Source organism: Myotis daubentonii, chromosome 3 (assembly GCF_963259705.1).
Source record: "Myotis daubentonii chromosome 3, mMyoDau2.1, whole genome shotgun sequence".
Taxonomy (NCBI): domain Eukaryota; kingdom Metazoa; phylum Chordata; class Mammalia; order Chiroptera; family Vespertilionidae; genus Myotis; species Myotis daubentonii.
The window spans coordinates 98,528,061-98,550,040 of record NC_081842.1 but is presented as its reverse complement, the minus strand read 5'-3'; the positions used below and the strand labels follow the sequence as shown (position 1 = coordinate 98,550,040).

The window sequence follows — 21,980 nt, the reverse complement described above, 5'->3', positions numbered from 1 at the left end:
AGTGTCAATTAAACACAAATGCAAAAATAAGTATAATTGGGGTTATACTTTATAGTGTTTTCATTCAACAGTATTGGTTGTAATTTCCATAAATCCATCTATTATCTTTAGTTTAAAACTCCATATTGCTATCACTTCCTGGCCTTTTGGCTAAGATCAAGTGTAAAAACTCATATTGCTATAAATATATACATTGAATGGGAGGGCTTGTAGCCTACTGTAATTAGAGTTCTGCTACCCAACACTGATATAATGGAGCAGTACTACCCCTTATAACCCTACACTGGCCAGCCATATTTCAGTCTGCTTCTGAACCTTCATTACCCAAATGCAATATTGAGTATGTCCCCAAAAGAAGATGTAGTTAATCAGGAATAACTAGAAGTCACTCTTCAGCCACTTTTCAAAAAGCAGAGATTTGGAGGCAGGGAGGAAGAACAGTAATGATAATAGTAATTAAGTAACCTAATGAAATGTTAAATTCTATACCCAAAAGGATCAAGTTCTTTTTAACCAATTTCTCCCAAAGACCACCATTATGACAAATTAGAAACATAATCTTGAAAATACACGGCAGGTCAAAAGTAGATTTACAGCTGTTCTTTTGGAAAATGGCACAATCTTATATAGTAAAAGCTTAGGTGGCATCACAGGGCATCATCACAAGATGGCCGCCGCAATGCCGTCACAAGATGGTCATCACAAGATGGCCGGCGGGGGGGGGGGGCAGTTGGGGGCAATCAGGCTGGCAGGGGAGGGCAGTTGGGGTGATCAGGCTGGCAGGGGAGGGCAGTTGGGGGCGATCAGGCCGGCAGGGGAGCAGTTAGGGGGAGACCAGGCTGGCATGTTATGATGAAACAGAAAATAGCAATATAATATGTTATCAGGTATTATGATTTTTTAGTCTTTCTTTCTCAAAAATTGGTTAGGGGCAATCAGGCAGGCAGGCTAGCGAGCGGTAAGGAGCCGGCAGTATCGGATTATGAGAGGGATGTCCGACTGCTGGTTTAGGCCTGATCCAAGAGGTCCCAGATTGGAGAGGGTGCAGGCTGGGCTGAGGGACCAGGCCTCAAGTATGTATAGTAATGAAAAATGAAATCCTTTTGAAATCACACAATACCTGGCATGAGATAACAAGCATGACCTCTGCATATATTATGACTCTTTTCATGATATGATGAAACAGAAAATAGCAATATAATATGTTATCAGGTATTATGATTTTTTAGTCTTTCTTTCTCAAAAAAAACAAACATTAAATAATCTAATTGAACCATAACTTTCTAGATATATGTATGTGTTATTTTCCTTACAGTTCACATATCATATGGAATTTAGTAAAAGAAGATATATGTTATTTAGAAAACATTGCATGAAATCAAGGCAAGTACAAGTGAATGCAAGGTTTTTCAAGTATAGAATATTGTATATTATCATTTCAGTAACTGTTATTTTTCTTGAATGGCTAATTAGTAGGCACTGCATATAACATTTTCACTAACATGTCATATAAGCATGTTAGAGCAGATGCAACAATTACACAAAATTACTAGGTAGTATGCATAGATGCTATCAAAATTTTTGATTGACTCATACTTTATTTACTCTGCATTTAGTTACCAAAGCCACAAGCTTAATAGTTCACTTTATAAAAACAAAGTTAGGCAAGCTGAATGCAAAGAAGAAATATATGTGAACTCATTTTTAACTTGTAGATGCATGCATGCACACACATCTTTTTATTATCAGCATGCTCCCAAATTAAAATTGTTACCACATGCTAAGTAAACTTTTTCAGATGTTCAACAAAGGAGATCAAAAAAGATTTCATCATATTTTTTTAGATCTCTGACCAGTCAAACATAGGAACACAGACATGTCAAAACATCAAGTAATTCAAAGGTACAACAATTTGGAAATTTTCAGTTCAGTGAAACTCATGAAGAGTAGTTTAGTGTATTTTCATACTTTCCTTACTGACGTCTTACAGGTGAAGCTATTCATGGAAAAAACTTATTTAGTAGTTACTTGGAGTTAAGACTCGAGTGGGGAGTGAGATGAAGAATAGAACACAGATAAGTTGAAAATGCAGGTTTAGCTTTCCAGGAAGAGGGAAAATCACAAAAACAAGGCATGCTGGTGAAAAGGAACGTGTTATATGTGGGGCCATGAGAAAACCAGCGTGGATGATTTTTCTACTAAAGTTATGACAGTGATGAAGGAATAGATTAGTATCACACAGAGGGGTCTAATGACCATTCTAGGAATTCTGTTTGCCAACCCCAAATTTTCACTTTTTGAAGTTAGGAGGAACATAATGGATATGTGAAATCTATTCTCTAGTGGATAAAAACCAAATCAATTTTATTCTTTGTCCCATTCTTAACCTTAAACATCCAGAGCAGTAACTGAGTTTTGACCTACTTCTTTATCCAAACGTTTCTACTCTACTTTTAAAAATTGAGTTATTTTATTCTACCATTTTTTAATGCTTATGTGCCTTTGTCTAGTACCTAAATTCTTGTCTTCCTTTAGCTAATCTTCTGGATTTCCTCTACCCTCAGCAGCCATGATTGGATTACCATTTTCCACATTCAAGCTTCTTCTGGGATAATCCTTTACCAGCCTGGACCCGCACCTTGGCAGGCTCTCCTGATGCCATACACTGCTTGCCTATTCAACAGTACTTTGGGTCACTTACACAGTTTCAATCTTGCTTTCAGCTCAAGGATTCACCCGTTTATTCCTTTCCCCTGATAAGCCTGTCAGGGCCCTGGTCACCTTAGCCTGACAAATATTGTGCCAATTCATTCCAGTACTTTCCCAGAGCACCTCACTGTCTCCTCTTTTGTAATTGGTTCTAAAGTAGGAACTCTGCACAGATGTTTTGCTAACAATAGAAGTATGTTGTTAATGTTCCCAAAGGATTTTATAGTGGCATTTCTAATAGCTGGCATTAACAGTTCTCATTCATCCTCATAGTGGAGTATATTTTGTTTATTTTGCTATTCAAATATATCTTAAAATACTGCAAAACTTCTGGGACAAAAATTGATTTAGAAAGCAGCCCAGAAACAAGTAACAAAATGATAGCTAATTCATTTGCCAAGAGTGGATCAGTAGTAAGCAATGAAACCATGCTAATTTTTTGGATTCTTTATTAAATTCTTAAAAGGCATTTGCCTACTAAATATAAAATGGAAGAAATGTAATAAACAATTTTAATGTGTATGCTCAAGAAAATTAATTTGCAATGAAGTTGCAATGAAAAGGGCTCCCTGAAAGTCATCAGCTTTCAATCTTAGAACAAAATGACTTACCCTTATGTTGTAATACTAAACATATTATTAACCTCACATGAAGATGATATGATAAAGGCTTTTTTAAAAAAATGAATTCAGCCCTGGCTAGTGTGGCTCAGTTGGTTGGAGCATAGCCCCATACACTGAAAGGTCTAAGATTCCATTTCTGGTCAGGGCACATAACTGGGGTACAGGTTTGATCCTGGTTAGGGTGTGTATGGGAGGCAACAGATCAAGGTTTCTCTCTCACATGGATGTTTCGCTTTCTCCCCCTTCCCTTCCTCTCTCCCTAATGTCAATAAAAATTTTTAAAATGGAATTTAATCTATGAATTAAAAGTTGAGGGGAATCTAATTAAAAAAACACACGAACTGTTTCATGACTGGAACATCCTCTGCTTCATCACAGACTGAACGCATTAGCACTGCAGTTTGGTGAGTATAAAGTACATTATATTACTCAATTGAACACAAACTTAGAGCATGCACCATTGTTAGATACGGTATCCTATCTAATAAAAGAGAAACATGGTAATTGGCATATGACCACTACCATTCCCATTGGCTAATCAGTGAGATATGCAAATTAATCACCAGCCAAGATGGCGGTTAATTTGCATACGTAGGCACAATGATGGGAGGCAAAAAGGGAAGGATGGAAGAAGCCGCCTGTCGGTGTCGGAACCCAGGTGGCAGCCAAGAGCCGGAGAACTGGACCACCATTGTGATCGGAGAAGCTGGGCCACCTTTGCCGGCCCTGGGCCAGTAATCAGAGAAGCCGGGTGGGGCAGGGAAGAGGGGATGTCTGCCTCTTCCCTGCCCCGCAGGCTTCTCAGATCATGGATCACCAGTGATTGGAGAACACACATAGGCGGGGCCAGAGGCCAGGCTGCACCCCTGCCTGGGGAGGACACAGCCTGGCCCCAGAAGGAGAGCCATGGGCCGGGAACACGATCCGGTGCCTGGGTGGGGGCGCAGCCAGGCCCCAGAAGGAGACCCAGGGGCCAGGGCTGTGTCGCAGCCACCGGGGCACGTGATCCGGTCTCGGGGGCGACGCAGCAGCCAGGCCCCAAAAGGAGACCCATGGGCCTGGGAACCGATCCAGTGCCCGGGCAGTGGCGCATCCCCAGCCCCAGAAGGAGACCCAGGGGCCTCCCAAGCGGAGAGTCTCTGTGGTCAGACTGCACGGTGTCGGGACAGGAATAAAGATGGAGGTGACTCAGATGCCTGGCCAGCGGCCTTAGACCAGCAAGCAGGGCCTTTCAGCGGGGACTCGGGGTGGGAGTGGGGCGAGGAAAGCGAGCGGGAAATAGAGAACTACAACTCCCAGGAGGCTTAGCGGCTGGGGCCTGTGTGCCTGGCCATGAAATCAGATCAGGGAGTCATTTTGCACTTTAAGAGGCTTGCAAGGTTGGAAGTTCTGCTGGGAGCCAGGGAGAAATGGAGCTGGAGCAGAGAAAGGGGTCCATGGCAGCTGTGGGCTTTGAGGAGTTCTCAGCACCTCCCTGCTTGGAGCTGGCGCTGCCTCTGCTGTTCGGTGGTCACATCCTGGAGAGCGAGCTTGAGACCAAAGTGGAGTTCATGTCTGGGGGTCTAGGCAGCTCCAGCCTCCAGGAGCGAGACGAAGAGGAGGAGGCACCCCAAGGCCAGCGGCTGTGGTGCCAAGGGGAACTCAATCAGAGGAAGTACCAGGTGCTGGGTCGGTGCTGCAGGGAGATCGAGCGGGTCCTGAATAGGCTCCATCAGATATAAAGGATAACACGGAGACTCCAGCAGGAGCGGAGGTTCCTCATGAGGGTGCTGGACTCCTATGGCGACGACTACTGAGCCAGCCAGTTCACCATCTTACTGGAGGACGAGGGCAGCCAGGGCACAGACACCCCACCCCAGGCAACGCTGAGAACGAGCCTCTGGAGAAAGAGGGGCTGTCCCCGCCCAGGAGGACACTAGCGCCTGCAGAAGCCAGCAGCCCGGCCCCTGGGAGAGGCGGTGAGTGCCACGGGAAGGGTGCCGGGCTGGAGTCCCACTGACTCCAGATCTGGCCCCCATGCAGATAAAGGTAGAGGAAGACTTTGGCTTCAAAGTGGTGGAGGCTCTGGACTCAAGTTGGGTTTCTCGGGACCCAGACAAGCTGCTGCCCTACCCCCCCCAGCCAGCTCCCCCTTTGATTGACCCCCCCAATAAATGGACCCCCATGCTCTCCTTGGCAAAAAAAAAAAAAAAAAAAAAAAAAAAAGCTTATAGAGGCATGCTTATAGGATCAAATAGTATAAATATAGATGTAACAGGACAATAAAAAGAGAACCTGGCTATGATCACCTGAACACTGCCTCTGTGTCATTCCTTCTTCACCGACTCCATCCACACCTTTGGGAACCTCTGGACCTGCTGGGGCTGGACGCCAACATTCCTCTTCTTATAAGGACTTCAGTGAGATGGGCTAAGAGTCACACTGGAACTGCCTCAATTTAATGTAATCCCCTCTTTAAAGATCTTATCTCCACATACAGATACATTCTGAGGTTCAGGGGATTAGGATTTTAACATACATTTTGTTGATTACCCAAATCAGCCCTTAACAACCAGCATGTTTCAGAAAGTAGATTCCTACAGGGTTATTTACCAAACATTCAGAAGTATTTTTAAAAGAGCTAAGCCCCTCGCCAACCGCACGGGCCCCTCCCGGCGAAGAGCGAAGGCCTGGGTTCTGGGCACCAGAGGAAAACTGGTGCCAGCAGCCAGGGGAAGGGGCCCCAAAGGGCCTCAGATTGTGGGAGGGCACAGGTCGGGCTGAGGGACCCACCCGAGTGTACAAATTTTTGTGCACCGGGCCTCCTCTAGTGGCTAATAATAAGCAATTCACATGAGGTTTAGGACTAATAAGTTATAGATCCAGAAAATATTATTAAAGGAAATTAGTGACTTTCCCAATCTGTTTTGTAAAAGTAATTGGAATTTACAATTGCTATGGAAATAATTCTGATTGACATGAATTAATGTTTAATATTTCCTTTGTTTTTGTGTTCAGGACAGATTCAGTTATGACTTTTCCAATACTCTAACATTAAAATGGACTATATTCTATGAATCATTTTAATCTTGAACCTATAATTATATCAGATACATTCAACGTTTCCATATACAAAAGTTTATAATAAAAACATTTAGATATCAAAAGTCTAAAATTGAAATGCTATCTTCTATATTGATTCTCTTTTAATTATGTCACTAACAAACTGCATAAATGCTGAATTTTAGTTACGAATATTTAAATAGGAGAAAAATTCCTGTAAATGTATTACGTAAAATATAAATACAAGCTTTGGGTCAAGAAACAAGCCAGAGAAGGTAAATGCAGTACTCACATTTTCCCTCAACCACATAAAAATTACAACTACAGAACAACTATCACTCTCAACTGCTTGAATTATAGTTTAATGAAAGTCCTACAACTGGGAATTAAAAAAGAAGTCACACTGAGACTGTTAGGAGGCTTGGAAACAAGCAATACGCTGGTTCCCCCAACCACTCAGGAGAGATATCTCAGCTGCAGAGGTCCCCATACTTTTGGCTGTAAAAATCAGTAGGGATTGTGGTGGAGTGAGATGGAGGGATATTGGAGTTCCAGGCATTCATCTTTTTTAAAAATATATTTTTATTGATTTCAGAGAGGAAGGGAGAGGGAGATAGAGATAAACACATCAATGATGAGAGAGAATCATTGACTGGCTGCCTTCTGCATGCCCCCTCCGGGGGATCAAGCCCACAACCTGAGCATGTGCCTTGACCAGGAATCGAGCAATGCCTTCCTGGTTTATAGGTCAACACTCAACCACTGAGCCACACTGGCCAGGCTCGGGCATTTATATTAAAGGGCCTGCACACAGACTTACTTAGACTTGCTCTCTCTAAGATTCAGCACTGGGGCAGAAGCCTGAAAGGCATGAGGAACACATAGAGAGGAACTTAATTGTTTGGCATCAGTGTGAGAGCTGGAGGGGCAGTTTTCTCCCAGTCAGAAGTGCCAAACTGGCTAACACTGTTCACTCCTCCCTAGTGATTTCACTCAACTTTCAGGCCCACCCAAGCTCTTTCCAGTGGCTTTTCTATAAGAATGGCCTTTCCTAAAATCTCTCAAACAAGCAACATCTAATCTCAGTATTCCCTATACCTCTTGCTAAGTGGCCTCAGGCCCAACACTAGCAGGAAGCAGTATTAGTTCACAGCTTGGCCTTGCCTGGTCACCTCTCAGCCCAGCACAAATATCAGCCAGCTGCAGATTGTTTTTTTGCTCATGCATGGTGGCCCTAGGAAGAACTCAGAAAGTGGCTGAAATTGACCTGCAGCTCCCAGGAAGCCCCAGAGCCAGTACATCCAGTAGATAACTTCAGACCACATCAAAACACCAACTACCTCTAAAAGCCACAATTCAAGGGGCAAATTAGGAAGGCTCCAGAGTCCCACTGAAGTAAGTCCTGCCCTGTGGGGCGGGCCATGAGTAGTAGTCCCAGGTTACCCTCTCAGATGATAGGCCTGGGGGTAAATCCCTACCACTGGTGTGCCAAAAGCAAGCAAGACTCAACTACAACAGGAGGGTGTACACAACCCACATGGGGTGGGGGCAGTTTCACTCCTGGAGGGTCCAGCTTGGATAAATGGGAGGCTATGCCACTAGATGTTACAGGACACCTAATACATTAGACCACTCTACCAAGCCCGAGAGATGTAGCAGCTCTACCTAGTACACAGAAACAAACACAAGGAGGCTGCCAAAATGAGAGGACAAAGAAATGTATCCCATATAAAAGAACAGAAAAAAAACTCTAGAAAAAGAACTAAACAAAATGGAGACAATCAATCTACTAGAAGCACAGTTGAAAACACTGGTTATAAGGATGCTTAATGAACTTAGTGGAGAGTAGATGAACTTAGTGAGAACTTTAACAGAATTTAAAAGGACATGGAAACCATAAAAAATAATCAGTCAGAAATGAAGGATATACTAAATGAAATGAAGAATAATTTACAGGGAATCAACAGAAAGAATATGAAGCCTAGAATCAAATCAGTAATCTATATATATAAAAGGGTAATATGCAAATCAACTGGTCAGGGGAACAACTGGTTGCTATGATATGCACTGACCACCAAAGGGCAGACGCTCAATGCAAGAGCTTCCCCCAGCCTGCAGGCCCCCATCGCCCGAATGGGACCTGCCGTCCAACCTCTCAGTCCTTCCCCCCTGGCTGGTAGTCTCCGATAGCCTGATGGGGAACAGGGAATTAGGGGTAGGTGGCAACGAACGCAGGCAGCACCAGGCCAAGGCCCCCACCTCAACAGTTGCCCCACCCACAGAGGGTGACTGGAGGCAGGGGACAGGGCCAATGAGCGGGTGGGAATGGCCAACCTCTTGGTTCCTACCCCTGGCCGGCAGACTCCAATCGCCCGATGGGGAACGGGGAACTGGGGGTGGGTGGCGGTGGACACAAATCCCACACACAGAGGGGGACCAGTGGCAGCAGCGGCGGGGGGCGGGGCTGGCTGCTGGCAGCTGGGAAAGATCGGCCCTGATCACCCTGCACCAGGCCTCTATTCATCAATAAAGTGCAACATATTAGATCAGATGCTACATGTATTATACACTTTTCCCTGAAGAAGGCCAGGCATGCAACACAGACACTCATCCATGGTGTCAGTCTGAGTCTCATCAGGAAAACGGACCCACCGTAAGTATAACAGAAACAACACATTTCGTAAGGGAATTAGGATTTACACACGTGCCAGAGCTGGGGGAGTGGGCATGGAAGGAAGGAGGATCAGAGAAGTGGTCACTAAACATTTCAGCCCCGAATGTTGCAACCAGTAGAGAAGCCTGAGCTCACGGGAAATCTAAGATGCCACGAAAATGACATTCAGTCACCAATGTGAGAATTCGAGGAGCAGTGCAGACAGCCGCTGTGAGAACAATGGATCCTGCTTTGCTTCACTGTCCAAAGCTCCTGCAAGTTCCTCTCATTGGAAAGCTGCTGAGAAAGGGATCCTTGGAAACAAAGTTCCCAGCAGTGGATGGGAATGGTACTGGTGCCAAGTTGACAACGAACAGTCCTGCATGCTGTCCCAAGGTGGCATTAATCACATAATCAGAGGGATGTGTATACCAACATGTGCAGAGTGGTGTGAGAGTTTGAGCCACCCGGCAGGTATGGACGGCTTCTCCTGGGAATGTACAACTGGGCTGGGGTCAATGGAAGGGACAAGGTCATCAAGAGACCCTAAACACAATGTCACATTTATCTCCTTCGCTGTCCCACCACCACAGGAGGCCCTTCTCCTTCTGCCATGGTTCAAGGAAAGATATGTCCAGACCTCCCCAACAGCCCGAGGAAAGGTTTATTGCTCTGTGGACAAAGGGCTAACCCAGCTTTAAAAAATTCTGACCTTCAGAGTCATAAGTAGAAGCCCCAAGCCAAGCCAGGCCTGGGGTCTTCACTGTTAGGTGCACACCGGGACCATCTGGGGCGCTGAGCTGACCTGGCACTGGGTCCCTCCCCTTCCAGTGCTGCAGCAAATGGGTGAAAAACTCTATCATTAAACTCTTTGATGTTCTCCTGTCTAATTGAACCTGTGAAATTTCCTAAGGTTCTCCAACCTCTAGAAATTCAAATTTCCATGTAATGCATGGTGACATGTCAATAAATCATGTTATAAAATAAATGCACAGATTCTTTTGTGCAGGAACAAGTGAGGAATAACCTTTTATAATCTACATAATAAAAGCCTAAGCGACCATTATGGCGGAACCACAGAAACCAGGTCGCTATGATGCACACTGGCCACCAGGGGCAGACGCTCAACGCAGGAGCTGCCCCTTGGTGGTCAGTGTGCTCCAACTGGGGTAGTGGACACTCAGCCAGAAGCCGGGCTCATAGCTGGTGAGCGCAGTGGCAGTGGTGGGAGCCTCTCCTGCCTCTGTGGCAGCACTAAGGAGCAGTGAGCCAAGTGGTAAGGAGTGAGCAGGCAGGTGGTAAGGAGCGAGGGATCCCAGATTGAGAGAGGATGTCTTACTGCTGGCTTAGGCCCGATCCCTAAGCCAGCAGACGAATATCCCCTGAGGAGTCCCAGACTGCGAGACGGTGCAGGCCAGGCTGAGGTAACTCTGCCCCCAGGGCCCGAATTTTGTGCACCAGGCCTCTAGTTTAGACTATAGGGAAACATAGGACAGACAATCAGAACATCAAAAGGAATAAAATAATTTTTAAAAAATGAGAATAGTGTTAAGTAAGGAGCCTTTGGAACACCTTCGAGTGTACCAACATTCGAATCATGGGTGTCCCAGAAGAAGAGAGATAGCGAGAAACTGAAAACCTATTTGACCAAAATAATGACAGAAAACTTTCCTAACCTAATTAAGGAAATAGACATCCAAGTCAAGAAGCATAGACAGTCCCAAACAAGACAAACCTAAAAAGGCCCACACCAAGACACATCATCATTAAAAGCAAGAGAATAGCAGTTAGTTATCTACAAGGGAGCTCCCATAAGACAATTAATTCATTTCTAACAGAAACTTTGAAGGCCAGAAGGGATTGGCAAGAAATACCATATTCAAAGTGATAAAAAGCAAGGACCTATAACCAAGATTACTCTACCTCCTCTAACCAGCAAAGCTATCATTTAGAATTGAAAGTTAGAGAAAGAGCTTCCCAGAGAAGAAAAAGCTAATGGAGTTAATTACCATTAAAACCAGTATTACTGGAAATGATAAAGAATTTTTTTTTTTTTTCAGAAAAACAGGGGGGGAAAAAGAACAAAAACATGAACAATAAAATGGCCATAAATCCTTACCTATCAATAATAGAATCTAAAAAACAAAATAAACAATCAGAATAGAAACAGTCTCATACAAAGAACATTTTGATGGTTGCCAGATGGGAGGGGGGTTTGGGAGGATGAGTGGAAAAAGTGACAGGATTAGGAAGTACAAATTGGTAGTCACAGAATAATCATGGTGTTGTGAAATACAGTATAGAGAATATAGTAAACAATATTTTAATACCTATGCATGTCATCAGATTGGTATGAGATTTATTAGGATGGCCACTTAGTTATATAATGTTTAATCACTGGGGTGTACACCTGAAAGTAGTATAATATTATATGATAACTGTAACTTTAAAATTTTAAAAATTATTTGAAAATATATAGATTACAAAAATACCTAAAGCAGAAATGCAAAACAAGTGACTAGTTGTAGATAATTAGATAACATATCTGGAAGTAACTTGTGTTATCAATATAATATAGGATGCTTTCTACAAGTTACTTCACTAACAAATGGCTATTTTAACTAATTTATACGTCTCCACACAAATATAGCAAATGGGAATGAAATTGGCTTAAAAATGAAATGATTCTAAATAATTTAAAAACAGAAATATTCAGGAAACATTTGGTGATACGTTTACACATGTGATATATATGACATGACAAAACCAGGAAAATAAATGCTTCCTGTGGGTTTTTGAAGTGTTTAATGTCACCGTTGTAATGAATGTATTCACTTTTTATTGTGATTACATTAGTCCACACTTAGAAAACATTTTCCCATGTTCATCATTCTCCCTAAAGAGGTCTCATAAATGTCAGGACCATCCAAACAGAAGGCAGCTTTTCTGGTCATTATTTCCATTACTTTGAAATAAAGATCAGATGATTCAGCAGACTAAGACGTTACACTATGAAGAGAAGTTCCTGAGAGCCAGAGCAGTTTTACAGGCACTCAGGGGTGGATCAACTCGACTCAAAAATTTTTCTTTGTTACATAATTTCTTTAGTTAATTTTCTATAAAAGTACACTTTCCATATTCTATCTGCTTCTGAAGAATGTATGGTTTACGGGTGAACATCCTTGCAATGGTATACAGACAGTCCTCAGGTTATGTCAGACTCGACATACGTTGTGGTTACGTTGCCATCTCCCATTTATTTATACAAAAAAGTTCCGTCATTTCAACATATGTACATATGAGCTTTCTGCTTTTTATTATTTATTTACCACAAGTAAAGGTTAGGGATTGTTATCTTTCTTTTAAATTTTTTTTACTGTTTCACGTCATTATTGCTGTGTATGTGCTCTATGTGAGTGACATAGGTGCTTCCCACTTACGGAGAAAATCATGTTACATCTCACAGTAGGAACAGATTTCCGATGTAACCCAAGGACCTATTGTATCATCATTTGTGATACTAGTTGAAAGAATGTAAAAACCATGAGCTTTTCATGATATACCATTCAAATTAATAAATATACACAAATTACATGTCAAGATCTTCAGTATATGAATAAGAACACTATGAAATCCTTCTTAATCACTGGAATATTTCTTTACTAAGTTAAAGCAAGAATACTCCAAACGTATAACTAAGATATGTCAAAAAGTTGGGGAGGTTCCTCAAATGAGCTAAAAACAACAACAACAAAACACTAGATCTAAATTCAGGCATATACCTGCTTTATCTTTATTAAACCTACTTAGTTAAGTTTAATGTAACCAATAAGTGATTTCAATCATGTAGAAGACTTTTAGGTAAAGGATGCTCTAGAAAATAGAGCAGGGAAATATCATCATTGACACCATTGGCGGCAGCAGCAATATCACCAATAAGACTTACACTTTAAAGCACTCTACAATGTGCTTTAAAATTGATTCTTTCCTTTTAAAATTATAATCTATATATATATAAAAGCCTAAGCAACTGAACAACCAAATGACCAAATGACCGAACAACCAGTCAACTGGTTGCTATGACATGCACTGACCACCAGGGGACAGATGCTCAATGCAGAAGCTGCCCCCTGGTGATCAGTGAGCTCCCACAGCCAACCTCCCATGGCTGGCCAATCTCCTGCAGTCCTCCCCCCAACCCGGCCCCATCGGTCCTGATCAGGGTGGCCGGCCAACCTCCTGTAGCCCCTCCCCCCAGCCAGCCTGCCCTGATGGCCCTGACCAGGGCAGCCCTCCAACCTCCTGCAGCCCCTCCCCCCAGCCGACAACATCCCATACCCCTGCTGGCCTTGATCACCGTCCAGGCTGAGGGACCCCACCCGTGCATGAATTCGTGCACCGGGCCTCTAGTGCCTCTATAAGTAGGCTGATAATATAGATGTTTTTATTTTGTAGAAATAAAAATTTAAGCATAGAAAGGTATATAAACTTTTCTTGATGACTTGACCAAGGAAACATAGCTAGTAAGTATTCTGAATAAATACTGCCTGAAATAAAGGCTTATTTTACCTCATATTAGAAAGTATTTAGCCCTACCCAGTTTGGCTCAGTGGATAGAGCATAGGCCTGCAGACTGAAAGGTCCCAGGTTTGATTCCAGTTGAGGCCATGTACCTTGGTTATGGGAACATCCCCAGTAGGGGGTGTGCAGGAGGCAGCTGATCGATGTTTCTCTCTCATCGATGTTTCTAACTCTCTATCCCTCTCCCTCCTCTCTGTAAAAAATCAATAAAATACATTTTTTAAAAAGAAAGTATTTATATCAAACCTACATTTAAAACAATGAGTCATCTCTGATCTATGCAGTCATCCAATTCAAATAGAAGAAAGTGTGCTATTGTAAAAAGAGCAGTGCCTTGAGCATCTGCCACATGTGGGTTCAAAGGCCCACTTCTTCACTTACTAGCTGTGTTTCTTTGGTAAACTAATTAACCTGCTTGACCTTAAACTTCCTCATCTCCATACTGAAAATAATGCCTCTCTTTCCCTCCATCACAGGGTTACTATACAAATTAAATGAGATATATATGACAAGGGCTCAGTGCAAAGACTATAATATACCATGTGCACAGAAACACAAAAATAATTATTTCTTTCCTTTCTGATGCTATGCTAAAGAGAAAATTTTATGGTCCCTGTACTTGAGGAAATGTTCATCCTTGAAGAGAAAAAATTTAAAATAAAAAACACACTGAAAAAATATGATATATTATAAAAATGAGGAACTAATTATGTTCATTATAGAATATAAGACCAGAGAGACATAAAGTGATCTGGATTACTCACTTTCTACTAGGTATTCCCTGCTAATAATTCTAGTTCCAGTATAAGTAGTCTTTTACTCTTCTTCCACATACACTATTTTTCAGAGGCCACTATATCTGGCCTTCTTTTTTAGATACGTCCATGAATAACAATAAATTCATAAAAACTTCTTCCCCATTTTTGCACTGTAAGCTAAGAAAGGGTTACTGTTAGCAGCATAGTGACAGTACAGGAATAGATCAGCCAATGGACTTAACTCTGGCTTAGGAAACTAACAACACACATGCAGCTTGTTTTGCAGAAAACCAAAAGGAATAAGGAGAAATTGGGCTACTGGGACTGTCCAATAAAGATAAGTCTTAGCACTGTATCTTGAGAGTGATCACTCGCCTATTAAATGTGCATGCATTTTTCGAAATATTTGAAATTGTGCAATGACACTGTGTGTTGCAAGATGTACTTAGAAGATTTTTTTCTCCCCATAAAAACCATATGCACCTAAAATAAACCCTGCATGTCTCCTGTACCATAAAGTTTCTTGTCTTTTAGAGTGTACAAAATCATTCTCCTTCAAAGCCCATATTTTGCAGATTTCACTGAAGTCAATAAACAACCACCACGAATCAGCACTTGGAAATACTCTTTCAAAACTAATGGTACTAACTCATCTTTTCATATAAATGATTGCAATTAGGTTTGATAAATATGTTGGACTATTATGAGGAGACCTTTGCTTATTTTCTAACAGTTCCACTCTTAATTCTGTCCTAAATCTGAGAATTAATAAAAATGGAATATTAAGCAATGATCTAATTATTTCTCTCAAAGACATATTCGATTATATTCTTATATTAAAAATTAAGCTAAGCAAGTCTTGTTTCTAAAGCATTTTAGCTTAGGTTTCTTCTTCCACTGAAACATCTTCTGTGTATACAACATAATTAAGGAAAACCACAACAGCTGTTTTTCACCAGTGGGAATGTTTCAAAAACTATTACTTCAAAGTTGCTTTCTTTTGTTCTACTATTATTTTCCTAGCCAAAAAAAAAAAAAAAAGTCTTTTATTAAACCCACTGCTCCTCTCAATCATTTCCTCCAACCTTTTTTTTTTTTTTTTCACTCTGAAAAAAAATAGTTCTGGGGAAGAATTTTTTTTTTTTCATTGATGAATGGTCTGGATCTGGAATCTAGCAATTGGAGGGGAAATTATCTGTTCCTTGACTCAACTCACTGTAGCAAAAGCAAAAGAGAAAATACTCAGGGCTTGGGGAAAAATTTTCCTCTGGACATATTCCATTGGTTTGTGGCACAACTGCTGTACATCTATTAAGAGCTCCAAAGTCTATTGGTTGGATTCATGTGCTTTAGTCATTTCTCTTTTAAGCTCAGCACTTCTTGGTCTTGTAAGAGCTCCTCCAAGGCTCAGTTTCAAAAACCACTCTTGGTCACAAGAGCTGTCTGCTTGTTCCTTTATACATCTTCCTGTTTGTGCCTGTTTATTAAATGCCCTTTTCCGAGTAGCCATTGACTGCTGGCACTCATACAAGATTCATAATGATTCACTTGATCTTCAAATGCTTGGAAAGAATGAGTGTTGGTCCTATGCTCTTTCTACCACTTGAAAGTCTGTCAGCAAAATTAACACATTCTCACTCATGCACTACTAGGGCTTTCTTTGGGAAAGTCTCTACCAAATTAAGAAAAATTTAAAATGTGTGTATGCTTTTTTTTTTCTTTACAAATATTTGCACTTTCAAATCTTGAGAAATATATTTGCTGGAAGATTTCTTGTGACTAATTTTATTTCCTTCCCACGTTTGTTTCTTAATGACAACAAAGCACATGAGAAAATTAACTAAAAAACATGGAATTATAAATATCTTCTTAAAGTGTGCATTTAAATTACTTATACAAAAATCATTGTCAGTTAAACACATTTAACACCACTTATATGGTGGTCCTAAGGGCCCTCTGTAATAAACATTCTTCTCATAAAAATGACAAACACAAACAAAAAAACACCTATATAATTATTTAATCTACTTATGATAAATAAATACTTATTTAATTCTAAACTTGGTCTTAAAGTTTCCATTGTTTAGTTCTTTTTATAAGCACAATAGCATCTAAATATAATTACAATTTATAGTTGAAGAATGAATAAGTTTGCAGCATCTATTTTTAGAGTAACTGACTGAGTCTATGGAAGAAATATATACCAATTAGATGATAAGTAAATTTTCATAGATACCACTTAACATTATCAAAATATATTTAATTCATAGTGTTTTAAACCTAAAGCTGTGATCCCCGTATTTTGAAATATATCCTAAGGTATCTTTTGATCTATTAATAAGTATATTATATTATAAATTAAAGGATAAAATGCATAAAATATATTCATGTTGTATAGTATAATCCATCTATTTTAGCCAGTGGTATATTTGTAATTGTTATATAGCTTGTCAATAATGTAATAAATAAAATTTTTCACAAGAAATTTTAAAATATTATTTGCTATCTTTAGTTTTAGAGTTATTTATAGCTGACCCTAATCCTAACCAACACAACACTTGATTCAGTGAAGGTATCAGAGAAGGTTCCTAGAAGGAAGTGGTGTCTAATTTGAGAAATGACAGGTGAGGGGAGAGGGTTGGGATAAGTGGTGAAAGTGTTTCATGATGAGGAAGTGAGAGGTGCAAAATGGTAAGACAGAGCATGGCCTGCTGTGTACTAAAGAACATTTGGAAATACAGTTAGTGTTTGTAGAAGTGGGGAGTGTAGAGGTGAGATGAGACTATAGATATAAACAAAGGACATCATGTAGGACTTATAAGCCATATGAAGAAGTCTGAACTTTATATTTTAGAAATTGAGACACCCCTACAGTTTGTCTTCTGTTTTGTTTTAAGCGGGGTAGTTACAGAACCAGATCTGCTTTGCAGAAAGATTATTTTGGCAGAAGATATCTAGAAAGCCACTCCAATGACACTGGTGTCCTTGTACAGTGAAAAACTTATAAAAGCCCACAGGATAGAAAATAAATTTAAATAATTTTATACTAAAACATGTGGGTTTAATATTATAAATCTCTGTTTAATATATTTTTGTTTTAAAATTATTTTTTATTTTTTTTTTATTTTTTATTGTTGACACTATTACAGTTGTCCCCCATTTTCCCCTTCCTTTACCCACCTCTGCCCAGCCCCCTATCCCCCTGACTCTGGCCATCACCACACTGTTGTCTGTGTCCACTGGCTATGCATATGTTCTTTGGCTAATCCCTTCACCTTCTTTCACCCAGTCCCCTAAAATGGTATTTTTTTTTAATTCATTTTTATTGTTGAAAGTATTGTAGATGTCGCCTTTATCTTTTAATTAGCCATTTACATGTGCATGAGTTCTTAGCTGGGATTCCTGTATATGGTATCTTTACAGACCAAAATAATATTAATTGTTAATTTATATAGTATTTTATAGGTACAGAAGCCATTCAGATACTTGCTTAGTGATTTGGATCTTCTAGAATAGGGCAACAAAGGATCTTTTAAGGAGAAGGTCTTTCTACATGGATTAAGGAACAGTGGAAAATTAACAAGACAATGTAATTCTTTTCCAAGAGTTTCTCAAAGAGCAATCTATAAGACGGTATGTACAAACAGTGGTAGAGTGAAGGATTCTGTAATATAAAGGAAAAAATTGAAATTATATTCATTTGGCTATTTTTCTCATAAGAAAAGAATTTACAGTTTAAACATCTTCTTAGGGAAAACAAATGACATTTTCAATATTTTTGAACTTTTGTTTCTTATTATAGGCTGTTTTTCTGAAGAAACTAAAAAGCTCTATGTCATGAGGAATAATATAGGAAACTGGCTTTCAGAGCAAAAGGAGTTTTCATCCCATGGGCAAAATGAGGCTTTGCTATTATTTTCCCTTATAGTAAAAATGTTGTCATAATTCATTGAAATTAATATGCCATCAACTACAAAACTGACCCTGATTTCAGGGTTGTTAAATGGGAATTAAAGAGATAGTCCTGCAAGTGATGAAAAACATAAAAGTGACAAAAAAGGGGAAATTTTTTACATTCCTGGCAAAATCAAAGCAATATTGAAGATAATAAAGAGTTTGTTGTATAAAAATAAAATCTTATGAGAACATGTGGTGGCATCCTTTTACGATCTAATTTAAACATTTGTAAGCATACATATTGTGTGTGTGTGTGTGTGTATGGAAGTGAAGACTGAAGTTTCAAAGGGAAAATAAACCAGGGAAAGAAGAGAAGAAAAGAAAAGAGCAGGGCACTGAATAGCTGGCATGCCATACTACAAAATGGAAATGAATTGAGTAGTATTAATATACAAGAAACATTTGCTAAAACCTTGCAACACGTTAAGATTTGTCATTACAGTTCTGTCACACAACAGTGATAGAACAATGACTCATAATCCTATCTAATAATAGAGAAACATGGTAATTAGCGTACAACCGCTACCCTCCCAATTGGCTAATCAGGGCGATATGCAAATTAACTGCCAGCCAAGATGGCGGCCAGCAGCCAGGCAGCTGGAAGCGAACATGAGGCTTGCTTGCTTCAGTGATGGAGGACTCCAACGTTCCCCGCCTGCCTTGCCAGCCTCTGAGCTTGCAGTTTAAGAAACATTGTAACAAATATAGAAGCTAAACAAAACCCCAGAAACCTGCTTTCAGCCGGCCAGGATCTCAGAGCTGGAGTTATACATTGTTTCGATTATAGAACCCAAACAAACCAGATACCTGCTTTCAGCAGCAGAGGCCTCAGAGCTGGAGCCAGAGCTAAAGCTGGCCCAGAATAAAAAAGAAAAAAAGGAGCAGTTGGGAGCTTCAGTCGGCCTGAAAACAGCCCTCAGCCCCTCACCCAGACTGGCCAGGCACCCCAGTGGGGACCCTCACCCTGATCCAGGACACCCTTCAGGGCAAACCAGCCAGCCCCACCCATGCACCAGGCCTCTACCCTATATAGTAAAAGAGTAATATGCTTCCCAGCACCGGGATCAGCAGAGCCGCGAGGCCTCCCAGCACCAGGATCAGCGGAGCCGAGAGGCCTCCCGGCACCGGGATCAGCATGACAGGGGGCAGCACCCAAATCCCCTGATCACCCTGCGGCTCTGTGTGTGTGACAGGGGGTGGGGCCACAACCTCCCTATCCACTCTGCTCTGTTCGTGACAGAGGAAGGTGCCCCAACCCCCTGATCAGCCCTGCTCTGTGCCTGATAGGGGGGAGCTCCCCAAACCCCTGATCGCACTGCGGCTCTGTGTGTGACAGGGTGTGGCGCCCCAACCCCCTGATTGGCCTTGCTCTGTGTGTGACAGGGTGCGGCGCCCCAACCACCCCCCCCCCCACACGGGCCCTGCTCTGTGTGTGACAGGGTAGAGCCATAACCTCCCCATCGGCCCTGCCCTGAGTGTGAGAGTGGCGGCGCCCCAACCCCCTGATCCACCCTGCCCTGAGTGTGATGGGGGGTTGCCCCAACTCCCCTATCAGCCCTACTCTGTGAGTGACAGGGGGGAGCTCCTCAACCCCCTGATCGGCCCTGCTCTGTGAATGACAGGGGGGAGCTCCCCAGCCCCCTGATTGACCCTGCTCTGTGCATGACAGGGTACGGAGCCCCAACCCCCATAATGGGCCCTGTTCTGTGCGTGACAGGGGGTGGCGCCCCAACCTCCCCCTCAACCCCGCCTTGAGTGTGACAGGGGGCGATGCCCCAACCCCCCAATCGGCCCTACCCTGAGCGTGACTGAGGGTGACATTGCAACCTCCCAATCTGCCCTGCTCTGTGCATGACCGGGAAAGGCGCCCCAACTCCCCAATCAGCCCTGCTCTGAGCCCGACCAAGGGCTGCACCTAGGGATTGGGCCTGCCCTCTGCCACCCGGGAGCAGGCCTAAGCCAGCAGGTCGTTATCTCACGAGGGGTCCCAGACTGCGAGAGGGCACAGGCCGGGCTGAGGGACCCCCCTCCCCCCGAGTGCACAAATTTTTGTGCGCCGGGCCTCTAGTATTTTCATAATGCAGAACCCAAAGCTTGTTCATTTTCCTCATGATGGCCTTGAGTTTATCTACACTAATAAAAGAGAAAGATGCAAACTGACTGTACCTTTGCAATGCCCACCAGGCAATCAGGAGTGAGTATGCAAATTAACCCAACAAAGATGGTGGGTTAATTTGCATACACAGGTGCCGAGCGGCCAGGTGCAGGACACTTGCGTCATTGCCATGGTGACGATGCAGGCATTCCACACTGCCCCCAGCTGCTCTGGGCCTCAGGGCAGCGTGGGAAGATGGAAAGGCAGCTCTGGACGGAGCAAAGGCAGTGCTGGTAGCCATGCATCAGGCCTCTAGTTAAGTAACACTAGATACATATATTCTTTCTAGAGGCCTGGTGCATGAAAATTCATGCACTGGAGGGGGTTTCCCTCAGCCTGCCCTGCCCCTTATCACAGTCCGGGAGCCCTCAGGGGCGGAAGGTGACCTGGTGATCAGGGGAAGGAAATGCCCCCATCACACCTCTGCTGCTGCCACTGCCAGCAGCACAAGCCTCGGCCAGCCCTGGTTATCTGAGACTCGGGCGGCCCTGGGCGGTTGGGCAGCCGACATCCAAGGCTTGCCTATGCCATAGGCCAGCCCTGGATGGCTGGGGGGCTTTGGGGACTGGGGGACTCTGGAGGCAGGGGGCCCAGGCTTGCCATGCACCTGCCGCCCCGGCAGTGCTGAGGGGATTGGGCACCACCATCTTGGGGCTGTGGGCGCTGCCATCTTTGAGGGCATGTCAGTCAATTAACATAGCCCCTCCTTATTGGCTGTGGGCACCGCCATCTTTGGGGCAGGGCAGTCAATTAGCATATTCCCTCCTTATTGGCTGTGGGTGCTGCCATCTTTGTAATGGCATGAAGGTCAATTAGCATATTTATTAGATAGGACAAGGATGAGAAAATTTGTGGTACAAAATAATTTATTTCATAGGCTATTATATGATTTTTATTTCCACAAAACTCATAAGATCCTTTTCTAGGCCAATGCTGGGTTCAAACTATACCAAATTAGTGCTGTAATGTATATATTAAATGTCATGTCTAGCTAAAGCCATCATTGAAATCATAATGGATAATTAAAGTACAAAGACTTTTAATTAAATTATAGTAATAATCAAAACAGAGAAGTGTAAATGCCATAGCCTCAATGGCTAAAAATATATTGTTAAAAAATCCTGATCTTAAAAACAGGTTTCATAATTCAGTACTCATGTTCCAGCAACCTTCCCAGGTTGGAGAGAGATGCAGGAATATTTGGATCTAAAAATGAAAGACATATGGTCTTGATTGCCTCTTGCAGCTACATTAAGTGTTCAGTGTAAAGAAAAGCTTTCCAAACGCCAGCTTGCAAACTAGGTTTTTATGTGAAACTCTAATAAAACAGCAGCAGATGTTTCTATGCTATTAATTTGTTTGGGACATTTTGGGCGGGTCCATTCCAAATCAACTGTTATTATTGTCCAACAACTGCAGCACTCACTTCTTTTTAAGACACAGAGAAAGGGGAAAAGGATGCTTCTCCTTTGGAATAGATATTGTACCAATTTGCTGTATTA

The 21,980-nt window shown here is 42.1% G+C and overlaps 1 protein-coding gene and 1 pseudogene across 1 annotated transcript in view; one reads left to right on the top strand and one right to left on the bottom strand.

Moving 5' to 3' along the window:
* Nucleotides 1–21,980, bottom strand: part of ROBO1 (roundabout guidance receptor 1) — a 455,516-nt gene that overhangs the window by 203,172 nt on the left and 230,364 nt on the right. The gene's annotated exons all lie outside the window — the stretch shown is intronic.
* On the top strand, nt 4,718–5,441 carry LOC132229333 (TCF3 fusion partner-like; annotated as a pseudogene).